The sequence below is a fragment of the Canis lupus genome, chromosome 25 (assembly GCF_011100685.1).
Source record: "Canis lupus familiaris isolate Mischka breed German Shepherd chromosome 25, alternate assembly UU_Cfam_GSD_1.0, whole genome shotgun sequence".
Classification (NCBI taxonomy): Eukaryota; Metazoa; Chordata; class Mammalia; order Carnivora; family Canidae; genus Canis; species Canis lupus.
The window spans coordinates 26,648,379-26,659,672 of NC_049246.1; the positions used below are offsets into that span (position 1 = coordinate 26,648,379).

The 11,294-nt window shown below is 39.3% G+C and overlaps 1 pseudogene; it reads right to left on the reverse strand.

The window, feature by feature from the left end:
- Window positions 1-3,687: 3,687 nt before the first annotated feature.
- LOC100685492 lies at window positions 3,688-5,393 on the reverse strand (annotated as a pseudogene).
- Window positions 5,394-11,294: the final 5,901 nt, after the last annotated feature.

Sequence of the window (11,294 nt, forward strand, 5' to 3'; positions counted from 1 at the left end):
AAACATTTTTATTGGAAAGAAATAAAATTCCTGGGAATCCCTGGTGGCTCAGCGGTTTATTGCCTGCCTTTGGCACAGGGTGTGATCCTGGAGTCCTGGGATCAAGTCCCACATCAGGCTCCCTGCATGGAGTCTGCTTCTCCCTCTGCCTGTGTCTCTACCTCTCTCTCTCTGTCTGTGTCTCTCGTGAATAAATAAATAAAATCTTAAAAAAAAATCTGTTATTGTTAAAAAAAAAAAGAAAATTCCTAAACAAATATCCCAATTGTCTATATTAAGCACTAAGAAAAAGAGAAATTAAACCTGATATAATCAGGAAGAAAACAAACATTAACACAAAAATCAATTAAATAGAAATTGTAAAACAATAGAAAAAGTCAATGATGCTGAACCTAAGTTAATTGAAGAGATCAATACAATCGATAAACCTCAGCTAAACTGATAAACTAAAGTGAAGGAAGGAGAATTACACACAAATTACCAATAGCAGGAGTGAACAAGAACACTATGATAGATTCCTATGGAAAGGGGACGTCATGAAAAACTTTCTACCTAAATTAGACGACTCAGACAAATGGAAACACTCCTTGAAACACAGACTACTGAAACTAACTAAAGTAAAAACAGATAATCCAAGTAATTCTATAGCTACTACAGAAGTCGAATTCTTAATTAAAAGCCATCCTGCAAAGAAAACTCCAGGCCTAATTGGTCTCATCAGTGAATATTATCAAATATTTAGAAAGAAAAAGATGACCATCCTACGGAAACTCTTTCAGAAAATAAAGGAGAGCACACTTTCCCACTCATTTTATGAGATCATCATTTTTTTGACATCAAAACCAGAAAAAGACATTATCAAAAAAGAAAGAAAAGTAGAGATTAATATCCCTCATGAAAAAAGAACCTAGAAAATTCAATGTAGCAATACACAAAAAAATGAGATTTATCCCAGCTATTTCAGGTTGGTTAAAATTTAAAAATCATAGTTCACCATAACAGGATAAATTTTTTTTAAGATTATCTTCAGAGATGTAGGTGAAAACATTGAAAAGATTCTATTTTCATTGATGTTAAAAACTCTTAGCAAATTAAGAATAGAAGACTTCTTAAATGCATATAGAAATATGAAACACCTCAAGCTAACCTCATCCTTAATGGCAAAAGACGGAATGCTTCCATCCTCCATTTGGGAACAGGCAAAAAATGCTTGCTCTCATGACTTCTCTTCATCAGTAAATTGGGGATTCTAGCCTATGTAATCAGGCAAGAAAAAGGGATAAAAAGAAAGAGTGGAAAGTGGAGAGTAAAATTATCTTAGTGCAGACTACATGGTCATGTATACAGAGAATCCTAACAAACCTACAAAAGAACTATTAGAGCTAATAAATGAGACTAACAATGTCTCAATTACAAGGTCAATATACAAAAATCAATTGTATTTCTATATATTAGCAATTAGAACTTGCACCTTTTTAAATTAGCATGACAAAACATGAGTAATTAGGGATAAATTTAACAAAATATAGCTAAGATTTATAACTGAGACACATAAGACATTGTTGAGAGAAACCAAAGAGGGTGAAAATAAATGGACAAATATACCGTTTTAATAGATTAGAAAACTCAGTCTCCCTAACTCATCTATAGATGTGATACAACTCCAAACAAAATTCCAGCAAGGAAAAAAAAAATTCCAGCAAGCATCTCTCTTGGAAATTGACAAGTTGATTCTAAAATTTACATGAGGGACGCCTGGGTGGCTCAGAGCATCCATCTTTGGGTCAGGTCATTTATCCCGGTCCTGGGACCAAGTCCTGCATCAGGATCCCTGCAGGGAACCTGCTTCTCCCTCTGCCTATGTCTCTGCCTCTCTCTGGGTCCCTCATGAATAAGTAAATAAAATCTCTAAAAATAAGTACATGGAATTGTAAAGTGCCAAAATACACTTGGAAAGAAGTACAAAGAGGCCCTCGCTATGTGATTTCAAGGCATTGTGCAGGGACATTAAATAAGACGGTGTAGTATCAGTGTAAGGACAGACATACAGATTAACGGATGGAAGGCAGAGTACAGAAACAGACCCCCTCCATGTATATGTTTAATTGATTTTCAACAACTTGCCAACTCAGTGGGGGAAAGTATAACCTTCTCAATAAATTGTGCTAAAGAACTGGACACTCATTATTCATAGAGAAAAACAGTGAACCCTAGGCTTCACCACATATATAAAAATTAACTTGAAGTGAATCATAGACCTAATATAAACACTAAAATCGTAACACTTCTGAAAGAAAACATAGAAGAAAATATTTATGACCTTCGGGGAAGCCAAAATATTTTAGAAAAACACCACCAAATGCACAAACCAAGAAAAAAAAAACTAGCTGGACTTCATCAAAATTTAAAACTTTTGCTCTTTGGGCAGCCCTGGTGGCTCATTTAGCGCTCCCTTCAGCCCAGGGCGTGATCCTGGAGACCCAGGATTGGGTCCTGCGTCGGGCTCCCTGCATGGAGCCTGCTTCTCCCTCTGCCTGTGTCTCTGCCTGTCTCTCTCTCTCTCTCTCTCTCTCTCTTATGAATAAATAAATATCTTTAAAAAAAAAACTTTTGCTCTTTGAAAGATATTATAAACCACAGACTGGGAGAAAATATTCTTAATATATGTGTCTGATAAAGAACTGGTATCCAGAAACTATAAAGACCTCTTACAATTCAATAATAAAAATACAACCTAGGGGTGCCTGGGTGGCTCAGTCAGTTAAGCATCTGCCTTCGGCTCAGGGCATGATCCCAGGGTCCTCCGATGGAGCCCCATATCAGGCTCACTGATCAGTGGGAAACCTGCTTCTCCCTCTCCCTCTCCTGCTCCCCCTGCTTGTGCTCTCTCTATAAATATCAAATAAATAAATACAATTTTATTATTTTTTAATAAACACAATTTTAAAAAAGAAAAAAGGCAACCTAATTTTTTCAATGGGCAAAAAAAATCAAACATACTCTTTTTTTTATCTTTAAACAAATTTTTATTACACAAAGGTTGTCACATAATTGGATATTTTTCTACTTTGTACACAATTATTCTTACTCTCTACAGAAAGGCTGCTTCTTAACTTTTCATCTGGTGATAGCAAACACTAAAATCCTGATTTTAGGGATCCCTGGGTGGCGCAGCGGTTTGGCGTCTGCCTTTGGCCCAGGGCGCGATCCTGGAGACCCGGGATCGAATCCCACGTCGGGCTCCTGGTGCCTGGAGCCTGCTTCTCCCTCTGCCTATGTCTCTGCCTCTCTCTCTCTCTCTGTGTGACTATCATAAATAAATAAAACATTAAAAAATAAATAAATAAAATAAAATCCTGATTTTAACAGAATAGTAGTAAAAATGCGATTTAAATTGAAAGCAGTACATTGGTGCATGGCTCTTGTACTCAGTTATCAGGAACGTACAAATATCTTTTTATTCAAAAATACAAAATAAATTCTCTGTAGGCATGGACAATGACAGCAGTAAACCATTATATGTTGTCAACTGAAACAGTAACTGGTGGTTATAGCGATTTTCTTAAATACCAGCCAGCGTTTTCTTTAGTCATTTCCTTCAACTGACTTCTCTGAAGTTATGGTTGAGGAGCACAGCCTTGAGCTTCTTCTCAATTCATTAAGAATGGTAAAGCCCTATTCTAGGAATCAGAACATGCCGCCTCCCATACCACCTCCCATTCCACCCATTCCACCCATTCCCGGGTCCTTCTCTTATTTAGGAATTTCGGCGACTACACCTCCTGCTGTAGTTAACAGAGAGGCCACTCCAGCAACATCCAATAAAGCAGTTCTTACAACCTTAGTTGGATCAATGATTCCTTTTTCCACTATATTCACAAAATCTCCAAGCATAGCATTGTAACCAACTTTGGAAGAACTCTGCATGATTTTCTCAACTATCAGTGATCCTTCAATACCTGCATTCTTAGCAATGGTCATTGCAGGAATTTTGAGTGTTCTCTTAATAATTTCAATACCAATTCTCTGATGGTCATTAGCTGGAGTTATTGAAATCAAGGCTGGAATGCACCAAAGCAGGACATCCGCCTTCTAGAACAAACAATGCCTTTTGCAAGAGCAGCTCCTGTGGCATTGAGGGCATCTCTAACTCTGTCTTTCTTTTCATTCACTTCAACATCATTTGTCCCATCAACCTTCAATACAGCTACTCCATCTGAGAGTTTTGCAAGACGTTCATTCAGCTTTTCCTTTTTCATATTCACTAGTTGTGATATCTAACTGTTCAATGATTTCTTGAATACATTTTTCGATTTGAGCCTTGTCACCTCTTCCTTTTAAAAGCATGGCTTCATCTTTGGTCACAATGACCTCTCCAACTTTTCTTAAGTCGTGAACATCTTCGAGATTTAGAGTCAATCCTTCTTCCCCAAACACTGCACCACCAGTAGCAATAGCCGTGTCTTTAACTTGGTTCTTTCTATTGTCACGAAAATCTGGAGCTTTGACTGCCACAACCTGAAGACCAAATTTTAGCCTTTTTAAAACGAGTGTACTCAGAGTTTCTCCATCAACATCTTCAGCAATTATGATCAAGGACTTATGGTGAGCATTGGCAATTTCAAGAGCAGGTACAAAGAACTGGACACTAGGAATTTTCTTTTCACTCAATAGAACATAGGCATTTTGGAATTCACATTTCTGACCTCTCGATGTATTAATAAAGTATAGAGAAATATAACCTCGATCAAACTTCATGTCTTCAATAATTTCTAATTCAGTGTTTTTCCATTCTTTACTGTGATGACACCCTTTCTTCCAACCTTTTCCATTGCATCAGAAATGATGTTGCCAATTTCTTTGTCTCCATTTGCAGAAATCAGAGCAACCTGAGCAATTTTCTTCAGGGCTTGTCACGGGTTTAGACTGCTTCTTAAGTTCGGCGATTACAGCATCAACAGCTAACATCACACCTCTCCTGATTTCTCCACAGGATTAGCACCTTTGCTAATCTTCTCAAAGCCTTCCTTGGCAATAGAGTGTGCTGAGACAGTAGCAGTAGTGGTGCCACCCCCAACCTCTACATTGGTGTTATTGGCCACAATTTGAACAAGTTTAGTGCTAATATTTTTATATTTGTCTTTTAAGTCAATTGACTTTGTTACAGTCACACCTTCTTTTGTTACTTTGGGACCTCCCCAACTCTGTTCAATAATCACTGTTCTTCCTTTTGGCCCCATAGTAACGGCTACAGCATTGGCTAAAAGGTCTACACCTTGAAGCATTAAGGCTTAGGGCATCTGCACCAAATTTTACATCTTTGGCATAGGCCTGAGTGAGATGAGGAGCCAGTACTCTGGCCACTGGCAAAGGACTGTGGGTAATTGAAGCATTTCTTTGGGACCGTGGCAGAATGTGCTGGCAGTGAGGCAGGCCATTGGAGGCGAGTGAGGCCAAACCAACCCTTCACAGAGAAAGATACACAAATGGCCCATAAGCACATGAAAGATGTTCAACATCATTAGCCATCACGGAAATTACAAGGAAAAACAATGGTATACCATTGCACACCCATGGGAGTGACTGAAATTAAAAAGACCAATACTAAGACAATACCAAGTATTAGTGATGTGGAACAAATTCTCATACACTGCAGGTGGAACTGTAAATGGTACAGCCAACATTTTGGGAATCTCTTACATGGTTGAACATATACTTACCTCACTACCCAGCAATTCTACTCCTAGAGATATGCCCAAGAGATATGAAAACAGATGTTGACACAAAGACTCATTCATACATGAATGCTCATAGCATCTTTATTCATAATAGTAAAAAAAAAAAAAAGATAGAAACTATGTAAAATGTCCTTTAGTAAATGAATGGATAAAAAATGGTGGTGGGCATTCAGATGGCTTAATCGGTTAAGCATCCAACTCTTGGTTTTGGATCAGGTTATGATCTCAGGATCATGAGATCAAGTGCCACATCAGGCTCTGTGCTGGGCATGGATCCTGCTTGAGATTCTCTATCTCCCTCTCCCTCTCCTCCTCTACCCTCTGCTGGAACGTGGGCTCTTTATCTCTTTTTAAAAAATAATGTGGTATATAATAGAATACTACTTAGCAATAAAAGAAATATGCTAAACCGTAGCATAAATGAATCTCAAAAACACGATGCTGATGGGATGCCTGGGTGGCTCAGTGGTTAAGCATCTGCCATTGGCTTAGGGCGTGATCCTGAAGTTCTGGGATTGAGTCCCACATCGGGCTTCCTGCATGGAGCCTGCCTCTCTCTCTGTGTCTCTCGTGAATAAATAAATAAAATCTTTTAAAAAACCAACAACACAAAACACTATGCTGAGCAAAAGAAGCAAAACACAAAAGAGTACATGCAGTATAATTTCATTTACAAGACAAATTCAATTTATGGTGACAGAAAGCAGATCAGTGGTTACCTGGGGCAGAGGCAGGGATTAACTGTGGATGAGATGTGGGGTACTTTGGGGGTAATAGGAATATCCTGTATCTTGGATGTAGTTGTATGAATGTATAAATTTGTTCAACTTCATCGAAATGGGGTGTGGTTGCATAATAAATTATACCTCAGTAAATTATAACTCAATAAAGTTAATTCAAAATAGAAAACAAATCCCTAAGCAGTCTGGGGGGGAAAGAGGTTTAATTTTTTTCTTTATTTTTTTATTCATGAGAGATACACAGAGAGAGAGAGAGAGGCATAGACATTGGCAGAGGGAGAAGTAGGCTCCCTGCGGGGAGCAGGATGCCAGACTCAGTCCCAGGACCTGGATCACAACCTGAGCCAAAGACAGATGCTCAACCACTGAGCCACCCAAGTGCCCCAAAAACGAGGTTTTAAAAACACTAGTAAGTAACATATGAAAAGGAAAACCACCACTTTATGGAGTCCTAGAGGCAGAGGCTAGAAGAAAGGAGATGTAAAGCAAGTGAGATTCTCTGAAATCCTCTCCCCCACCTTGGTCTCAGGTATAGCTGAGGGCACAAGGGACAGGACCCTGTCTGCGGTCATCTATGGGCTCTGCTGACCTTTCCTCTGTACCACTGTTGGCGGTGTCTGCACACAGTTACAATCACCGTCACCATGGGTCTTTCATAGCCACGTTGGGTCTGATGGTCTGCAGCCAGACGCCTTCACATGCACTTCTTATTCGATCCTCTCATCTACTCTTGCTCAGATACCGTCACCTCCATTACTACAGAAAAGGAGACGGAGGCTCCGAGAACTTAGTGACTTTCCCGGGGTCACACTAACAGCAACAGACCCCAGGTTCAAGTCCAAAGTGCCAAGGAACTTTGTTTTCCAAATTCTCTCACATCCCCTATCATTTTGTCCTTGGGAAAAATAACTTGGGTTGTCACGTAATTACAATCACCAGGAGGGATAACATGTCAATCAACAGACCGATAACAGATCTAAGAGGTACAGCTGTGATGTGACATTCGCTTTCTCGCTCATGTATTTCCTGCCACGTGTATTTCTCAAAGAAGGGAGTGACGGTAACTGCTCGTGGTGTTTAACTAGGCTTTACTTAGTATTTCAGTTCAACGAATCTTCTGCGGGTGAGGCATCGTTGGAAGCTGGGCATTCAGCAAGGAGTAAAACATGGTCTTTGCCTTCCAGAAGCTCAAAAGTCAGCCCCGGACCCTCCTGACCAGCGTAGGCCTGTTTTCTCCCGTGTGTGGTCCTAACACCGACTATTACTTCCTCCCGAAATCCCAAGAGCTCACTGCCAGTGACTAACAGAGTGGAGAAGAGAAGGGTCCACGTCCAGATTTCCTGTTTTCCAAGAAGTACCATGGTGTTTTCCAAATCCGAATGGAGGCAGGATCTACAAGCACAGAGCAGTGGTGGCCACAAAACGAAAGAGTCATTTAAATCAGAATCCAGAACACAGTGCGGTTCTGTACAGGGCTCTAAGCCTCAAGCCTGACATCCTCAAGCTACTTAAGAATTGCTGATGTTACATTTGGGGTCGTGTGTTAACAACACTGCCAAATCTGAGACACCAAGGAAACAGTCCCCGAGTCTCCTTACATCTTCCCCTACAAATTTTCAAGGCACATCTTTTACATATCATCACATATACCTCGAATCGCAAACATCCCTCTCAGAAAGGAGGTGGCGTAGAGAGAGACACTCTTGTGATAAGCACCATTCCCTTTATTTCTGCCCAGGCTTTTGAAGGCAAGGGAAGGAACGTACAGGCTGTTATTCCTATTTTCCAGGATGAGAAGCTCAGACACGGAGAGGTAGTAACAGGACAGAATGGACACCCCCTGGTTTTGTGGGTCTCAGTCCTTTTTAGAGATTTTCTTTTATAGGATTTTATTTATTTATTCATGAGAGACAGAGAGAGAGAGAGACATAGGCAGAGGGAGAAGTAGGCTCCACACAGGGAGCCTGATGTGGGACTCGATCCTGGGACTCCAGGATCACACCCTGGGCCAAAGGCAGATGTTCAACCGCTGAGCCACCCAGGCATCCCCCTTTTTAAAGTTTTGACATATTCATCTTTCATTCTCTAGTGCTACATCATGCACATTTATTTGAAAAATTAAAGTGAACTACACCTAACTTTTATTACATAATTATATGCAAAATTAATTACTTTTGATGCATTTTCTTTATGTGAAACACATGTGGAGCAGAAAGCGTGACACAAACCTGATTTTTGGCTTCCTCAGATACACATGGTCCCTACACAAGTGGCCCCTTGTTCATGACACACAAAATAACTTTTGCCTGTCTTCTTAAAACAAATTTAGCAAACACCAATCCATTAAACGCTTTCTCCAGTTGCGTCCATCTGGTCGACAGTGAATGGCGCCCCCTGGTGGCAGAGACTTGTATAACCTTCAAAAGCCAAATTTTCTATTTTTAAAAAGTCACTCTGTATTTGATTATGTCTTCTGCTTTGGTGTAAGGTCCATGAAAAACAGAATCTTTATCTTCTTAGCTCCCTGAATATCCCTCACAGTTAAAACAAACAGCATCTGGCACATAGTAGATCTCCTGTAAATATTTGTTGAATGAAACAAAGGAAGTTCCTCCTGCCCACACCAGGTCTTTCATATGCTTTTGCTCCAATTCATGTACAGTGTGTAGCTGAAGCCTCTCTCCCAACTTATCAATTAAAACTCAGCCCCAGTCTCTCAATGAAATGAGCTTCCCGTGCAGCTGCATCTGAAAATATTTAACAGCGAGAATGATCATGTAAATCATATGCAAATTAGATCAGCAGATATACTTTTCTATTTTATATCTAAATAAACTGAATTATGTGGATACCGTAAACCACAATGGCTTATCAAGAAATGTAAATTACTATAAAAATAAATCATCAAATCGTTTCAGTTGTTCCTAAATCATGTGTTCCTTTTTAGAAGTCTTTGCAGTAGTTTCTTTTTTTTTTTTTTTTTTCTTATGGCTACCTGCCAGATGATACCCTTGCCTGAACCATAATTCAACTTAGGGAATCACAGGAAACTATTTATGTATTTATTTATTTATTCATTTATTTGAGAGAGACAGCATGAGTGGGAAAGAGTGAGTGTGAAAGGAAGAGAGCACAAGCAAGGGGGAGGGGTAAAGGGAGGAGAGACTCCCCACTGAGTGGGGAGCTGATGCAGGACTCAATCCCTGGACCCCCGATCATGATCTGAGCTGAAGGCAGACCTTGAACCGGCTGAACCATCCAGGGACCCCATATGAAACTCTTTCAACAACTTCCACATTAGGTTGATATTTGGTGGTGGTTTTCTGTCTTAATCAGTCCATTTCTCTTAGCATCAACAATTTAGTTTTAGTTTTTGGTGCTGAGTCTTCTCTCAACTTCTACTGAATTAATGGGAATTTCACCAAAGAATTTCTTAGCTCTTAAAATACTATTTAATATTCCTACTTATTCAATATTTCTTAAACAATCAATATTTCTTTTACCAACTAGGTCATAAAAATGTTTAGTGAAACATCATATTCAAGAATTGGTTTAATTTTATTAACTTACATTCATCAGCAATTCACAGAGCTTTGTGAACATTGGTCACAGTTTTTATGAATTTTGTCATCAAAAATCCATTTACATATAATTTTTTTTACTTGGCCCTTCTTTGATGAGGGACAGGGCCTCCCTGCAGAGGTCAGTTTTAGGCTTGCCCTACCTAGTCTTTAAAAAGAACTGGCCTGGTATGAAGACAACTGTACCGCCCCAGGGATCCATGGCTAGCTGCTATCTCTGGAGTAGGGTCGGCGCTACAGAGAGAATAGGCAAGAATTTGCCTATGGCACAAAATTTTAGGAGGCTATCCAAACCCCAGTAACCAAGATGACTGGTATTTTAATGCAATATTGTCAAAGGTCAAAATGCCCCAAACCCATGATAAACAAAATGTCAAAAATTTTAAGTAAACACAAGATTGGATAGGGCTGAGATTGGGCTAAAGTGAGTAAAGTGAGTGATGCAAGTCCAGATAGGATCCTGTGTCCGTTGGATTTTGATAATTCGTTCATATGGGGGGTTTTTTGCATTAATTTGGATTTTTTATTGCACTGATGATTTCTCAGCTATGACATCAAAAACTCACAAACAACAAATGAAAAATAGATAAATTAGAACTCCTCAAAATTGAAAACGTTTGTGCTTCTAAGTACACTATTAAAGACATGCAGAATGGGAGAAAATACTTACACATTACATACCTGATAAGTAATTAATACCCATAACATATAAAGAGCTCCTAAAACTCAACAATATATAACCCAATTTTAAAAAAACAAGCAAAAGGGGATCTCTGGGTGGCTCTGCAGTTTGGTGCCTGGCTTCAGCCCAGGGCCTGATCCTGGAGACCTGGGGTCGAGTCCCACGTTGGGCTCCCTGCATGGAGCCTGCTTCTCCCTCTGCCTCTCTCTCTCTCTCTCTTTCTGTGTCTCTCATGAATAAATGAATAAAATCTTAAAAAAAAAAAAAAAAAAAGCAAAAGACTTGCATAGACTTTTCTCCAAAGAAGCTATATAAATGGCCCAATAAACACATGAAAAGATACTCAGCATCACTAATCATGGAAATGCAAATCAAAATGACAATAAAATACCACCTCACATCCATTGATTAGGATGACTATTATAAATAAAGATATTTTTTTAAAAATTCAAGTTTTGGAGAGGTACAGAAATTAGAATTCATGCATTGCTGATGGGAATTTAACATGGTACAGCTGCTGTGGAAAACAGTATAGAGGTTCGTTAAAGAAATT